The 15,000-nt window shown below is 49.1% G+C and overlaps 2 protein-coding genes across 3 annotated transcripts in view; one reads left to right on the top strand and one right to left on the bottom strand.

The window, feature by feature from the left end:
• LOC113454575 (GTPase IMAP family member 2-like) overlaps window positions 1-8,858 on the bottom strand; it is an 81,835-nt gene extending 72,977 nt beyond the window's left edge. Inside the window, exon 1 of the mRNA XM_087918939.1 lies at window positions 8,797-8,858. The gene's annotated coding sequence lies outside the window, so the exon portion shown is untranslated. The remainder of the gene's footprint in view (window positions 1-8,796) is intronic.
• LOC113455120 (GTPase IMAP family member 9-like) overlaps window positions 1-15,000 on the top strand; it is a 128,652-nt gene that overhangs the window by 102,998 nt on the left and 10,654 nt on the right. The window lies entirely within an intron of this gene.

Genomic DNA, 15,000 nt, shown 5'->3' on the forward strand with positions numbered 1-15,000 from the left:
AGCATCCTCCCCACCCCACCCAGGACCCCAGCTGTTTCCCAACCCCGCTGCAGCCCCTCCCCCAATTACCTTGGATATTTCCAGACATTTCCGGAAAAATTTCACAGCGCCGATCTGGAAGTTTCTGTGGGAAAAGCAAAACTCTGGTATCAACTCCGGAAGTTTCTCTCCCCAAACAAGAGAAAAAAGGGGGAGGAAAGGAGGGAGGAAGGAGGGAGGGGAGGAAGAGGAAGGGAGGGGAGGAGATAGGAAGGGAGGAAAGAAGGAGGGATGGAAAGAAGGGAGGAAAGAAGGAGGGAAGGGAATAAGGGAGGAAGGAGGGAGGGAGGAAGAGGAAGAGAGAGAGGAGATAGGAAGGGAGGAAAGAAGGAGGGAAGGGAATAAGGGAGGAAGGAGGGTGTGGTGGTCTGGCACTTGAAATGAGACGCAGGGAACCGTCTGAGCAAATGCCAGCCCTGAGAGCACCCAGGTACCAGCTTTTATTGAAAGAAAATGCAAGTACAAAATCAAAACAATGACCTCAACATTACCTCAGCAGCATTACCTCAACGGGGCCTCAGCAGGGTGATAATATACTGCGGAAAGTCCCATGAGAATATCTAAGCACAGAAAGTCCCACGGGAATGGCTCGGCTGGGTACTGTGAACTTTCACCGATATACCTGGTCCATCTAAGCTTTGCAGGTCAAAACAGGACCAAACGCCCATCACAAAGGCAATACTGCCCCCATGAGGAGTGTTTGTAAATCCCCAGATCTTATGCAAAACTGTACGAAGAACTTACAGAATATGATGATTACCACATTCCCTCCTTTTTATTTATTCAAAGATAGGGGTGTTTTAGTGGCATAATACACAGTTCCTCGCAACTTGGTCTCGTACGCTGAAAAGCTGAGGTACACATTTGAAATAGATTAGGAATACATTGAATACAGCAACATAACATAATAAGTATAATAACAATTATTACAACTAATTGAAGCAATAAACATAACCATGAGCTGTCAGGAAGCCAATCCCATAGCAAAGCCCAAAGTGACTTATTGAAGCCATCTTTTCCTGCTTCGTGTTCAGCTATGCGGTCTTCCATATCATGAACAGTTCTTGTAATGTTAGGCTCATAATTATGTATAAAAAACACAACAATGTGAATGAATTAAAGCACAAACTCCTCCTTTAGCAGCTAACATTATATCTAAAGCATAACGATTTTGTAAAGTAACTTGGCGAATTTCAGACACTTCTTCATTTAACATCTTAATATTCTTAACAGTATCATTAAACATAGCAACAGTAAAATTATTTAAAATATGAATATCTTCATAGTTCATAGCTATTCCCAAAGGTGGGATTGCTGCCCTAGAAATCTGAGTCCACAAATTACCACCCACAGTCAGGCCAGAATCAACTTCTCGATTATGAATACGCATCCCAATTGGTAAACCCTCTAATTTATAGATGACAGGAATTACAAATCCTATAGTACACACTCCAGACCAATCCTTTGGCCATTGTTGATAGGCATCATCCCCACATAACAACCATAACCCATCCGGAAGGGGGAAGTATTTTAAATGCTTATGATAGGTATTGTCGGAGGCCTGACTTTCCCACTTCCACATTAACCACATCCAAGTACAGAGAACATATGCCCCGTGACCAATGTCAGGCCTCTTAGTGACTGTTTGATTTATACAACAGTCATAGGGACCTTTCAAAGTCCGGGATAACGTAGAAGATATCCGATTTATGCAACTGTTCTTACTAGTAATGCTTTTTACACATCTCATACATCCTCCTTCCAAAGGAATCACCTTCTGACAGAGCGTAGTATTTCCCAGCAAAATAGATTGAGTCCCTACAGGGGGGCAGTAATAACAAACCGAGGCTTTGGTAGTGAAAGTTACCTTTGTTGTGAATAATGTTTGATTCCACTCTTCAGGGTCCGGGCCCCAGTCAAGCCAATGATTAAAATTATTATAACCTAAATTAGCACTGGTTCGCTCATTCAAAGGAACACCATGTAACAAAACTCCACCTTTCCCAGACCCAGGTACATGCATACAAAGCCAACAATTAGTTACATTTAAACCCTTTGCTGCAATCCGAATGTCCTTGATGTAGGCATTTTCTTTCCATAAATTATCTCCAAGGTCTCTAGTTTCTGAGATAATAGCAGCTCTCCGCCTCCGTATTAGAGTCCATGGAGGCATAAGACGAATGGAAAGAGAGGTTGTGTAAGGTAACTTAGGCAACTCAATTGACACCAATATTGTCCATAGTCTGAAACAGAAACATTAAACAGGATCAGAGTTGTAGCACAGGCTGAAGATATAATATCCTTATCAGGTCCCAAGTAAAGAATGTCTTGACCCTTATGCCAGGACCAATATGCTGGAAAAATCAAAGGATGCCGCTGTTTGCAGATTAATTTAGTCCGATTCCCCAAAGAACCTGCTGCATACAAGTTGGAAATCTCAGATAAGCAGTCATCTTTTCCCAGCCTTCACAGCGCCGTGCCTGGATTGCCGGCATCAAGAGAATCAGGAACCACAGGAACGGAATCAGGAACCACAGGAACGCCATCCTGCTCCTCCGAAACCTCCTTCACTGGCACCTGCGAAGGCGCCTGCGAATGATCAGGCCGAACACATCGACCAGGAACCCAACGAATTTGACCAAGATGTTCTGCTGCATAACCACGTCCCCACGTAATCAGCTCAGCGGGAACCCATGCCGGATCCGGAAGAAATCGCACCAACACTCGAGGCCTCACTGCATCTGTAAAGGAGAAGAAAAATGCCTGCTGGCCGCACTCAAAGGGGGGTTACCAGACAAATTTAGAAAATTTAAAGTATACAAAGCAAGATTTAAATGATCTTGAATTGCCGGAAGCCCCAGGAGCTTCTCTCCTTTTTTATTTAATTTAGCTAACATGTTCTTGAGCGTGCCATTATGACGCTCCACAATAGCTTGTCCTGTGGAATTGTATGGAATCCCAAATTTATGTTCCACGGACCACTGTTTGCAAAACTGATCAAAGACTGTGCTCCGATAAGCTGCACCATTGTCTGTTTTTAAAGTTTGAGGCGTACCAGCAACTGAAAATGTCTTAATGCAATGATTGATGACATGTTTAACCGCTTCACCTCTTTGAGGAGTAGCCATTAGAAATCCTGAATAAGTATCCACAGTCACATGTATATACTTCCAAGGTGCAAATGATGGATACTGAGTAACATCCATTGCCAAATCATTGAGGGTTTCAACCCCCTGGGGTTGACTCCATAGGAATAGCAGTGCCTTGCTTTGAACAAGTTGGACATTGTTGAATTATGGCAGCAGCTTCTGCAGTAGTAAGCTTGAATTGATGTGCCAACGCTTTAGCATTTGATGAAAATAACTATGGCTGTCCATGGCTGGACAGTGAGAACTGAAGTTACAGCACTGTCAGCTTTGGCATTGCCTTGAGATAAAATTCCAGGCAAATTACTATGGCTACGAATATGGGCAACAAAACACACATTCACACGCTGATCCAAACATCCTTGCAACAACAAAAGCAAACGTAGAATATTGGGTGATATTCCAGGAGACAAACAAGAACCTGCTACAAAGGGTAATAAATTATATACATACAAAGAATCCACTATTAGATTAAAATCCTGATTTTGAAAATTTTGAAAAGCCAAAACCACAGCAGCAAGTTCTGCCTGCTGGGCAGACTTCTGCTCTGATGTCACTTTTGTATGCCAAATTCCAGATTTATCTTTCCAAACACAAGCACCAAAAACTTTCCTCCATCAGTAAAGACTGTAGGAGCATCTGATATAGGCTGAGTCACAAAAAGACTTGCTAAAGTAATTCTAACTGATTTATACAAAAGATAATCTAGGATCGGCTGGAGGATGACAAGAAAACTTCCCTGGCCAAGAATCTGCAAAACTTGCAAAACTCACTATTGCAAATCATTTGTTCCCAGGTAGCTAAAGCAAAAGGAACATAACATGTTACTGGTTCCATACCAGCAATAGCCTTGCAGCGCTGACGAGCACGATTAAAAATATCAGCGAGCTGTTCTGTGATACAATTTATGGATTTCGATGGTGTATGAGACAAATGAATCCATTCCAGAATCCTTAAAGCTGTTTTCTCTTTTACCTGAACTATCAATGCAGTAGCCCTTCGTTCTGAGATTAAAATCACTGATAATGGACAATCTGGCAAACATCTATCTGTCCACCTACGACTCAAAGCTTGCTCAATCAATGACAAAATCCCCTTCTGTTCTTTATTCAGGGTTATTATGTCAGATGCTTGCTTAGCACTAGCCAAAGCTTGAAACAAAGGACTTAATTGAAGAGTAGTTAAACCCAAATACGGTCTGATCCAATTTATATGACCCAAAATTGTTGTAAACCTACCAAAGTTAAAGGATCAGGAAGAACAAATTCCAACTTCAGAGGTGTAATGTGACTCAAGAATAATTTATGACCTAGATAGGCAATTTCTCAGGGCTGACTATCAGCCCTTTCTCCTTCAGCATAGCAGTTAAAAGAATGACAGCAGAATCCATTGCAGCATCAGAAATATTAGCAGCTATCAAAATATCATCCATGTAATGATAAACCTTCCAATCTGGGAATTTATTCCGGAAAGGTTGCAAAGCCCAATCTACAAACATTTGACACATGGTAGGACTGTTTAACATTCCCTGTGGAAGGACAGTCCATGCATATCGCTTAGCGGGCTGCCCCTGATTTATACTCAAGATAGTAAAAGCAAACAAATCTACATCTTCAGGGTGCAGAGGAATGGAGAAGAAAGCATCTTGCAAATCTAACACTCTTATGTTCCATCCATCAGGTATTAAATTAGGATTAGCGTCCCACACTGTAGTGGGCCCATTGGCTTTAAGATTGCATTTATCCCCTCAGATCATGAAGAAATCGCATTTTCCAGATTTCTTCTTGATAACAAAGACTGGAGAATTATAAGGACTAGTGGTAGGCACTATATGTCCCTTTTCCAATTGTTGTTGAACCAATTCATGTAAATGAACTAATTTCTCACTAGTCAAAGGCCATTGATCTATCCACACTGGCTCCTGCTGGAGTAACTGTAATTTTAATAACTCCACAGGTGGGTGTTCAGTCATCATGAATGACAACTGTTGTATCAAACTGTTGCATCAAATCTCTGCCCCACAAGTTAACGTGAAGGCGCAAAACAATCGGTTGGAAATGTGCAATAGCACTTCCCTGCTTTGTTTTGGCAGAAAGAATCCTCCTACTAACCCGTGCGTCTTGAAGTCCTCCGACTCCTCTCGAACAGACGGTGTAGGATCCGTCGCCACTCCTAGGCCACTCACTTTCGCTAATCACCGAAACATCTGCTCCAGTGTCCAGCAATCCAATAAACTGTCTGCCTTCAACCAAAAGAGTTAATTTTGGTTTCTGATCAGCCTTGACATTTTTGCATGATGGAAAACACACTAGACTCACTAAACATATCTGTAGATCCAAATCCACCCTGGCGAATTCTATCCGACTCCCCCAAAGACAGATATGGCAAAACTAAAAGCTGTGCAAAACAATCCCCTTTTTTCAAAGATTGAGGAACAGGTGAATGAACTTGAATTTTGATCTGACCCTCATAATCCGAATCAATAACCCCAGGAACCACAAACAATTTACGCTTATGAGCCGATGATCTAGGAAGAAGAAGACCCACAGAAGCCAGAGGCAACGGTCCATAGAAATCCGTTGACCCTAAACAAACTACATGTGGATATCCTAATTCCAAATCCTCAGCCAATGGAAGATCAATTCCTGCTGAACCTTTTGTAGCTGGCGACCATATTTGATCCCTACCTCTCTCTGGTGGCTCCAACCCTTCGGACATTACTTCACTCTTTAGAGTAGGGAGAATGCCCCGATCCCTGCTTCCTAGTTTTTTCCCTCAGAATGAAGTCTGCACTGATTTGCCCAATGGTATCCTTTCTTACATTTTGGACACACTGATTTAGGACGAACACCCTGTCCCATTAATCTCTTTTTTTGCTGACTTTGACCCCCCCCCCAGGAGCCCGACATTGCGCTTTAAAATGTCCAGGCTTCCCACAATTGAAACAAGTGCCTTTATTAGCATTTCCTGCCTGGAGAGCCAGAGCTAAAGTCTCCATGTTAAAAGTCTGACTCCCTACCTTTCTACATGCGTTAATTAAATCGGCGATTTCTCGCTCTCCACTCGCAATAAATGGATTCAGGATCTTTTTGCAATCTGCATTAGCCTGTTCTACCGCTAACTTCAAAAGCAATTCATTCCGGGCGAATTGATTATCAATTTGCCTTTCAATAGCCACTTTCAATCTGCTAATGAAATTTTCATAGGGTTCATTGTTCCCTTGTTTGATGTTAGTAAAGGTCTTCTCACCACCTTCGCCGTCAGGGAGAACCCCCAGGGCTTGTAAAATTAACTGTGGGAGAAGAACGAACCCCTCCTCAGGCATTCCATCTCTCTGTTGTTCTACTGTTGTATAATTACCAGCTCCATAAAGCTGATCTGCAGTAACATTTGCTGTTCCCCTCTGAACTGCCAGCTGTCTCCATTTCTGATCTAACACCAAATATTGGGCTGGAGTTAAAATCATGTTCAATAAAGCTCTCCAGTCAGCCCGAATCATTTTATTTCCATAGCCAACTGCTTCTAACAATGCCTGAGCATATGGCGATCTAACACCATATTCTTTTACTGCTTGTTTAATTTCCTTTAAAATCCTGAGAGCTAGGGGCTTCCACACGCGCTGCGGATTTAAAGCAGCGTCCACACCAATTTCTACTGGATTAAGTTGAATCTCCACTCCAAATTCTACCAAATCATCTCCTGATAATTCCCTCTATTTGTTGCTTCTTGAATAGCTGCAGTAACTGCATCTACTTGAACTCTTAAAGGCAAACTCTTATCTTCTGACAAAGTATTTTTAGTGCCTGACAGTCCTCTGGATTTATCTGGAGGTGCTGTCGGCGACAATAAACGTACCGCATGGTAAGGCGGCAAACCTTCTTCGGGGGTGCTAGGAGCGGTTGCTCATGAGTAGCTAACGCATCCATAACCACCCTCCAGGTTAACAAAATTGAAGAAGGGGCACGAGGTTCCTCGTGCAAAAATATCCTATTTTTTCCAGGACTCTACTTTAATACTACCTCCCTCTGGATATGACTGAATATGTTTCCAAACATACTGTAATAAGTCCTCAATTTCTTTCTTTCCTACTTCATGTCCTCTACTATGAACTCCAAACTTAAACCTATTCCAAGTGATCCCTCTCAATTCCCTAATGTGCCTTGTCTGAGCCTTCGAGAGATCTCCCCCCATACTCACGAAAAGAATCTATCTCCGTCCAGCAAAGAAGATGAGGGCCCAGTCGACGTCCGCGACGATGAGTATAGGATGCAGGAAACGTATAGCCTTTCAAAGCTATCATGTCGGAACGTATAGCCTTTCAAACTATCACGTCGGGGTCACCACTTGTGGTGGTCTGGCACTTGAAATGAGACGCAGGGAACCGTCTGAGCAAATGCCAGCCCTGAGAGCACCCAGGTACCAGCTTTTATTGAAAGAAAATGCAAGTACAAAATCAAAACAATGACCTCAACATTACCTCAGCAGCATTACCTCAACGGGGCCTCAGCAGGGTGATAATATACTGCGGAAAGTCCCATGAGAATATCTAAGCACAGAAAGTCCCACGGGAATGGCTCGGCTGGGTACTGTGAACTTTCACCGATATACCTGGTCCATCTAAGCTTTGCAGGTCAAAACAGGACCAAACGCCCATCACAAAGGCAATACTGCCCCCATGAGGAGTGTTTGTAAATCCCCAGATCTTATGCAAAACTGTACGAAGAACTTACAGAATATGATGATTACCACAGAGGGAGGGAGGAAGAGGAAGAGAGAGAGGAGATAGGAAGGGAGGAAAGAAGGAGGGAGGGAAATAAGGGAGGAAGGAGGGAGGGAGGAAGAGGGGAAGGAAAATAGGAAGGGAGGAAAGAAGGAGGGAGGGAAAGAAGGGAGGAAGGAGGGAGGGAGGAAGAGGGGAAGGAACATAGGAAGGGAGGAACGAAGGAGGGAAGGAAATAAAAGCGAAGAACCCAGAAGGAGGAAGTCTCCTCCTCCCCAGCCCATTCTACAGACCCCCCAGTCCAAAGGGACCCTGGAGGTCATCTAGCCCAACTCCCACCCTGCCCAGCCCCTCCCCCCTCCCACCACTCAAGCCGTCCTATAGAGCCCTGGCAGAATCAGAGCCTCACAGAGTTTGAAAGGGTCCCCGGGGGTCAGCTAGCCCAACCAATCCCACCCCTGCCTGCCCCTCCTCTGCCCTCCCCACCCCCGAATTCCCTTCGGACTGCCCAAAATCCGCTCTCCTCCCCTCTTGAGGCCAGGAATGGGGAGGGGGGCTTCTGTCCGGACAATGGGGGAGGGGGATCGTTGGGGCGGAAGTGAAGCCCCTCCCTCCCCCCACTTTGGAGACACTTTGCAGCCCCTCCCCTTCTTCTTCCTCCCACCCCCCCCCCCCCATGGGAAAGGAGGGAGGAATTTGGGGAGGGGGAGGGCTGGCAGTCCCGCTAGAGGAGCCTCCACCCCCCACCCTCTTCCTCCTCCCCCTTTGCCTGCGGGAGGGGAGGGGGACTTAGGAGGGAGGGAGGGAGGAGAGAGCAACCTGAGTTCCTCCTTCTGGGATGGGAGGGGGGAGGACTCTCCGCGACCCCGGCTGCTTCTTTTGAGGGCTCACCAGAGCTCCGCCAGTCGCTCCTCCGTTGTCTCCTCCTCCGTCTCTCCCTGCCGGATCGCCGCGCAGAACTGAAGTTGGGAGAGCCCAAAGAGGGGGAGGGGGGGAGGAGGAGGGGAGGAGACTCCCAGCCTCCCAGCTCCTCCCCCCCGTTTTGGCTACTTTCTCTTTCCCTTCCTCTCTCTCCCTCACACTCTTTCTCACTCCCTTTCTCTCTTACTGTTTCTCTCCCTCACTCTTCCTCTCTTTCTCCCTCCCTTTTTCTCCCTCTTTCTCTCCTCCCTCGTTCTCTCCCTTTCTCTCCCTCACACTCTTTCTTTCTCTCTTTCCCCCTTTCTCTTTCTTTCCCTCCCTCCCACCCCCCCACTCTCTCCCTCCCACTTCCGAGGAGACCCCTCCCCAAACACGAGGTGGGTCAGAGTCCCGACTCAAAAGAGGCTTGGGAGGCCGTGGGGGGGGTGCGATTGTCGGACTAGAGGACCTCCAAGGCCCCCTTCCGGCTACGTCTCTTCCAACAGGGTGATGCTGTCGGGGTCTCCTCCTGGAGGAGGGGGTTGGACTAGAGGACCTCCGTGGACCCCCTTCCGGCTCCGTCTCTTCCAATAGGGTGATGCTGTTGGGGTCTCCTGCTGGAGGAGGGGGTTGGACTAGAGGACCTCTGAGGACGCCCTTCCAACTCTTCCGTCCTTCTATCATCCCGCTCCCTGCCTGGGTTTCCTTCGGAGGAAAGGGAGCCAAGGGAGGCCAAGATCAGAAAAAGAAGAGAAGGAAGGACAAGAGAGTTGCAAGGGGATCTCAGAGGTCATCTAGTCCACCCCCCTCCCCCGCTAAACACCGTCTTCCCCTCCCGTAACATGCTTCCAACGAACAAAGCTCCGGGTTTGGTTGGATGGCCAGAGGGCGTAAAACCCGTCCGGCTTGGTCCCCTTTTCCCAGCTACTCCCAGGAGTAAAACGCAACGCTACTACTCCGCCAGGCACTTCTTCCAGCCTGGCCTCTCTGCGCCTGCGCGAACTGGAAGCGGGCGCGGGCGAGGGGGTCAGAGTTCCACCAGCCACTTCTTCCAGCCTGGTCTCTCTGCGCCTGCGCGAACTCGAAGAGGCGCGGGAGGGGGAGGAGGGAGCGGACGGCGAAAGCTCCGCCAGCCACACTTCCAGCCTGGCCTCTCTGCGCCTGCGCAAATTGGAAGCGGCGCGGGCGGGGGGGAGGCAAAGCTCCGCCAGCCACACTTCCAGCCTGGCCTCTGTACGCCTGCGCGAACTCGAAACGGCGCGGGCAAGGGGGGAGGGGGGACTGCTAAAGCGAAAGCGGAGAAATCACGTGACTGGCGGGAAAGCGGCCGTTTCCCCCGTTTTCTTTCCTCTTCTTTTCCTGCCATGCGAGCCTCGCCCTCCGCCCTCTCCACCCCGAGGTCATCTAGCCTGACCCCCCCTTTGCTCCGACAGAAGAATAATTGGAAGGGATCTCAGAGATCTAATAGTCTGACCCCCTGCCCGAGCAGGAGACTCTGACAGAAGAAGAGTGGGAAGGGACCTTTGGAGATCATCTAGTCCGACCCTCTTCAAACAAGAGACCGTTACAGAGTGTGAAAGCTGGATGGGATCCAGGAAGGTCTTCTAGTCTAACCCCGTACTCAACAGCGGGAGACCCTTACAGAGAATTAGAGAGTCGGAAGGGGCCTGGGAGGTCATCTAGTCCGACCCGCTGCCCGAGCAGGAGACCCTGAAAGAATCATAATTGGGAAGGGAGCTCGGAGGTCATCTAGTCCGACCCCCTGCTGGAGGAGGAGAACTTGAGGGAATAAAAGAGTGGGAAGGGACCTCGGAGGTCAAATAGTCGGACCTTCCCCCATTTTCCCCTGCCCCCCCCTCGGAGAACTCTCCCGCCCCGCCTCCGACGGGTGGGGGGGAGGGAAGGAGGGAGGGAGGGGGGAAGGGGGCGGGGCGGGCAGGCGGGGGGCGGGGCGTTTCCCCGTCGGGACTTTCCGGACATCGCAGCCCCGAGAAGCTTCGTCGCTCCGTCTTTGGGCCTGAGGGAGACTCCGGTGAGAGGGGGCGGGAGGGGGAGGGGGGTCTCAGCCGGCCTGGGGAGGGGGAGATGGAGGGAGAGGTCGTGGAGGGGGAGGAAAGGAGCCGATCGGGCGGAAATTTCTTCACCCCTTCCTCTTTCTTTCTTTCTTTCTTTCTTTCTTTCTTTCTTTCTTTCTTTCTTTCTATCTTTCTTCTACCTTCCTTTTCCTTCTTCTACCTTCCTTTCTCTTTCTTTCTTTCTCTTTCTTTCTTTCTATCTATCTATCTATCTATCTATCTTTTTCTATCATTCTTTCATTCTTTCTTTTTTTCTTTCCATATAACTTTCTATATCTATCTATCTGTCTTTCTAATACCTTCCTTCCTTTCTTTCCATCTTTCTTCTACCTTCCTTCCTACCTTCCTTTCTTTCTTTCCTTCTTTCTTTCTATCTTTCCATCTATCTATCTATCTTTATCTATCTATCTATCTATCTTTCTTCTACCTTCCTTCCTTTCCTTCTTCTACCTTTCTCTTTTCTCTTTTTTCTTTCTTTCCTTCTTTCTAACTTTCTTGTACCTTCCTTCCTTCTCTTCTTTCCATCTTTCTTTCCTGTACCTTTTCTTTCTTTCTTTCTTTCTTTCTTTCCATCAATCTATCTATCTTTTTCTATCTATCTATCTATCTATCTATCTATCTATCTATCTATCTATCTATCTATCTATCTATCTATCTATCTATCTTCTACCTTCCTTCCTTCCTTCCTTCCTTCCTTCCTTCCTTCCTTCCTTCCTTCCTTCTACCTTCCTTTTTCCTTCTTCTATCTTCCTTTCTCTTTCTTTCTTTCTTTCTTTCTTTCTTTCTTTCTTTCTTTCTTTCTTTCTTTCTTTCTTCCTTCTACCTTCCTTTTTCCTTCTTCTAGGGGGTGGGGGGAGGAAAGGAGCCGATCGGACGCAAAGCGGGGCAAGGAGGGTCCGCAGCCCCTTTCCAGAGGTGAAGGGGGGACTTCACACACACACACACACCCTTCGGGGTCTTTGGGGAGGGAGATGGGGGGCTCTGGAGGGATTTAGCCCACCCCCTCCCCATTCCGGGCCCTCCTCCCCCTCCCCCCCTCGCCAGAAGAGGGGACGTAGATCCGGAGGACTTGTGGGGGGAGGAGGAGGAGGAGGAGGAAGAGCTCCTGGGAGGAGGTCATCTGGCCCAACTCCCCCTTCCCCTCCCACCACTCCGGGTCTTCACGAGAGAGAGACCCCCTCCCTCCCCGGAGTCTAACTCCTCCCACCCCCACCCCCCCATGGGATGTAGATACGGTGGGGGAGGGAAGCTCTCCTGCCTTGGGAAAGGGGGTTGGACTAGATGACCTCCGAGGGTCCCTTCCAACTCCCACCCCCCACCCCCATGGGAAAGGAGGGAGGGAATTTGGGAGGGGACAGTCCAGTTGAGGAGCCTCCACCCCCACCCTCTTCCTCCTCCCCCCTTTGCCTGTAGCGGGAGGGGAGGGGGGACAGAGGAGGAGGGAGGGAGGAGAAGAGCAACCTGGCAGAGTTCCTCCTTCTGGGATGGGAGGGGAGGACTCTCATGACCCGGCTGCTTCTTTTGAGGGCTCCCCAGAATGCGCCAGTCGCTCCTCCGTTGTCTCCTCCTCCGTCTCTCCCTGCCGGATCTTGCCGCGCCCAGAACTGAAGTTGGGAGAGCCCAAGAGGGGAGGGGAGGAGGAGGAGAGACTCCCAGCCTCCAGCTCCTCCCCCCCGTTTTGGCTACTTTCTCTTTCCCTTCCTCTCTCTCCCTCACACTCTTTCTCACTCCCTTTCTCTCTTACTGTTTCTCTCCCTCACTCTTCCTCTCTTTCTCCTCCTTTTTCTCCTCTTTCTCTCCTCCTCGTTCTCTCCCTTTCTCTCCCTCACACTCTTTCTTTCTCTCTTTCCCCCTTTCTCTTTCTTTCCCTCCCTCCCACCCCCCCACTCTCTCCCTCCCACTTCCAGAGAGACCCCTCCCCAAACACGAGGTGGGTCAGAGTCCCGACTCAAAAGAGGCTTGGGAGGCCGTGGGGGTGCGATTAATCGGACTAGAGGACCTCCCAGGCCCCCTTCCGGCTACGTCTCTTCCAACAGGGTGATGCTGTCGGGGTCTCCTCCTGGAGGAGGGGGTGGACTAGAGGACCTCCGAGGACCCCCTTCCGGCTCCGTCTCTTCCAATAGGGTGATGCTGTTGGGGTCTCCTGCTGGAGGAGGGGGTTGGACTAGAGGACCTCTGAGGGCGCCCTTCAACTCTTCCGTCCTTCTATCATCCCTCTCCCTGCCTGGGTTTCCTTCGGAGGAAGGGAGCCAAGGGAGGCCAAGATCGAAAAGAAGCGAAGGAAGGACAAGAGAGTCGCAAGGGGACGTCAGAGGTCATCTGTCCAACCCCCCGCTAAACACCGTCTTCCCCTCCCGTAACATGCTTCCAACGAACAAAGCTCCGGGTTTGGTTGGATGGCAGAAGAGAGAAGGGCATAAAACCCGTCCGGCTTGGTCCCTTTTTCCCAGCTACTCCCAGGAGTAAAACGCAACGCTACACTACTCCGCCATGGGCACTTCTTCCAGCCTGGCCTCTCTGCGCCTGCGCGAACTGGAAGCAGCGCGGGCGAGGGGGGTCAGGGTTCCACCAGCCACTTCTTCCAGCCTGGTCTCTCTGCGCCTGCGCGAACTCGAAGAGGCGCGGGAGGGGAGGAGGAGCGGACGGCGAAAGCTCCGCCAGCCACACTTCCAGCCTGGCCTCTCTGCGCCTGCGCAAATTGGAAGCAGCGCCGGGCGGGGAGAGCAAAGCTCCGCCAGCCACACTTCCAGCCTGGCCTCTGTACGCCTGCGCGAACTCGAAACGGCGCGGGCAAGGGGAGGGGACTGCTAAAGCGAAAGCGGAGAAATCACGTGACTGGCGGGAAAGCGGCCGTTTCCCCCCGTTTTCTTTCCTCTTCTTTTCCTGCCATGCGAGCCTCGCCCTCCGCCCTCTCCACCCCGAGGTCATCTAGCACTGACCCCCTTTGCTCCGACAGAAGAATAATTGGAAGGGATCTCAGAGATCTAATAGTCTGACCCCCTGCCCGAGCAGGAGACTCTGACAGAAGAAGAGTGGGAAGGGACCTTTGGAGATCATCTAGTCCGACCCCTCTTCAAACAAGAGACCGTTACAGAGTGTGAAAGCTGGATGGGATCAGGAAGGTCTTCTAGTCTAACCCCGTACTCAACAGCAGGAGACCCTTACAGAGAATTAGAGAGTCGGAAGGGGCCTGGGAGGTCATCTGGTCCCACCCGCTGCCCGAGCAGGAGACCCTGAAAGAATCATAATGGGAAGGGGCTCGGAGGTCATCTAGTCCGACCCCCTGCTGGAGGAGGAGAACTTGAGGAATAAAAGAGTGGGAAGGGACCTCGGAGGTCAAATAGTCGGACCTTCCCCATTTTCCCCTGCCCCCCTCAGGAGAACTCTCCCTTGCCTCCGAAGGGTGGGGGAGGAGGAAGGAGGGAGGGAGGGGAAGGGGGGCAGGGCAGGCAGGCGGGGGCAGGGCGTTTCCCCGTCAGGACTTTCCGGACATCGCAGCCCCGAAGCTTCGTCGCTCCGTCTTTGGGCCCGAGGAGACTCCGGTGAGAGGGGGGCGGGAGGGGGAGGGGGGTCTCAGCCGGCCTGGGGAGGGGGGAGATGGAGGGAGAGGTCGTGGAGGGGGAGGAAAGGAGCCGATCGGGCGGAAATTTCTTCTACCCCTTCCTCTTTCTTTCTTTCTTTCTTTCTTTCTTTCTTTCTTTCTTTCTTTCTTTCTATCTTTCTTCTACCTTCCTTTCCTTCTTCTACCTTCCTTTCTCTTTCTTTCTTTCTCTTTTTCTTTCTTTCTATCTATCTATCTATCTATCTATCTTTTTCTATCATTCTTTCATTCTTTCTTTTTTTCTTTCCATATAACTTTCTATATCTATCTATCTGTCTTTCTAATACCTTCCTTCCTTTCTTTCCATCTTTCTTCTACCTTCCTTCCTACCTTCCTTTCTTTCTTTCCTTCTTTCTTTCTATCTTTCCATCTATCTATCTATCTTCATCTATCTATCTTTCTTCTACCTTCCTTTCTTTCCTTCTTCTACCTTTCTCTTTTCTCTTTTTTCTTTCTTTCCTTCTTTCTAACTTTCTTGTACCTTCCTTCCTTCTCTTCTTTCCATCTTTCTTTCCTGTT

Source organism: Pseudonaja textilis, unplaced genomic scaffold (genome assembly GCF_049901715.1).
Source record: "Pseudonaja textilis isolate UNSWEBS1 unplaced genomic scaffold, rPseTex1.2 PTEXSCF22, whole genome shotgun sequence".
Lineage (NCBI taxonomy): Eukaryota > Metazoa > Chordata > Lepidosauria > Squamata > Elapidae > Pseudonaja > Pseudonaja textilis.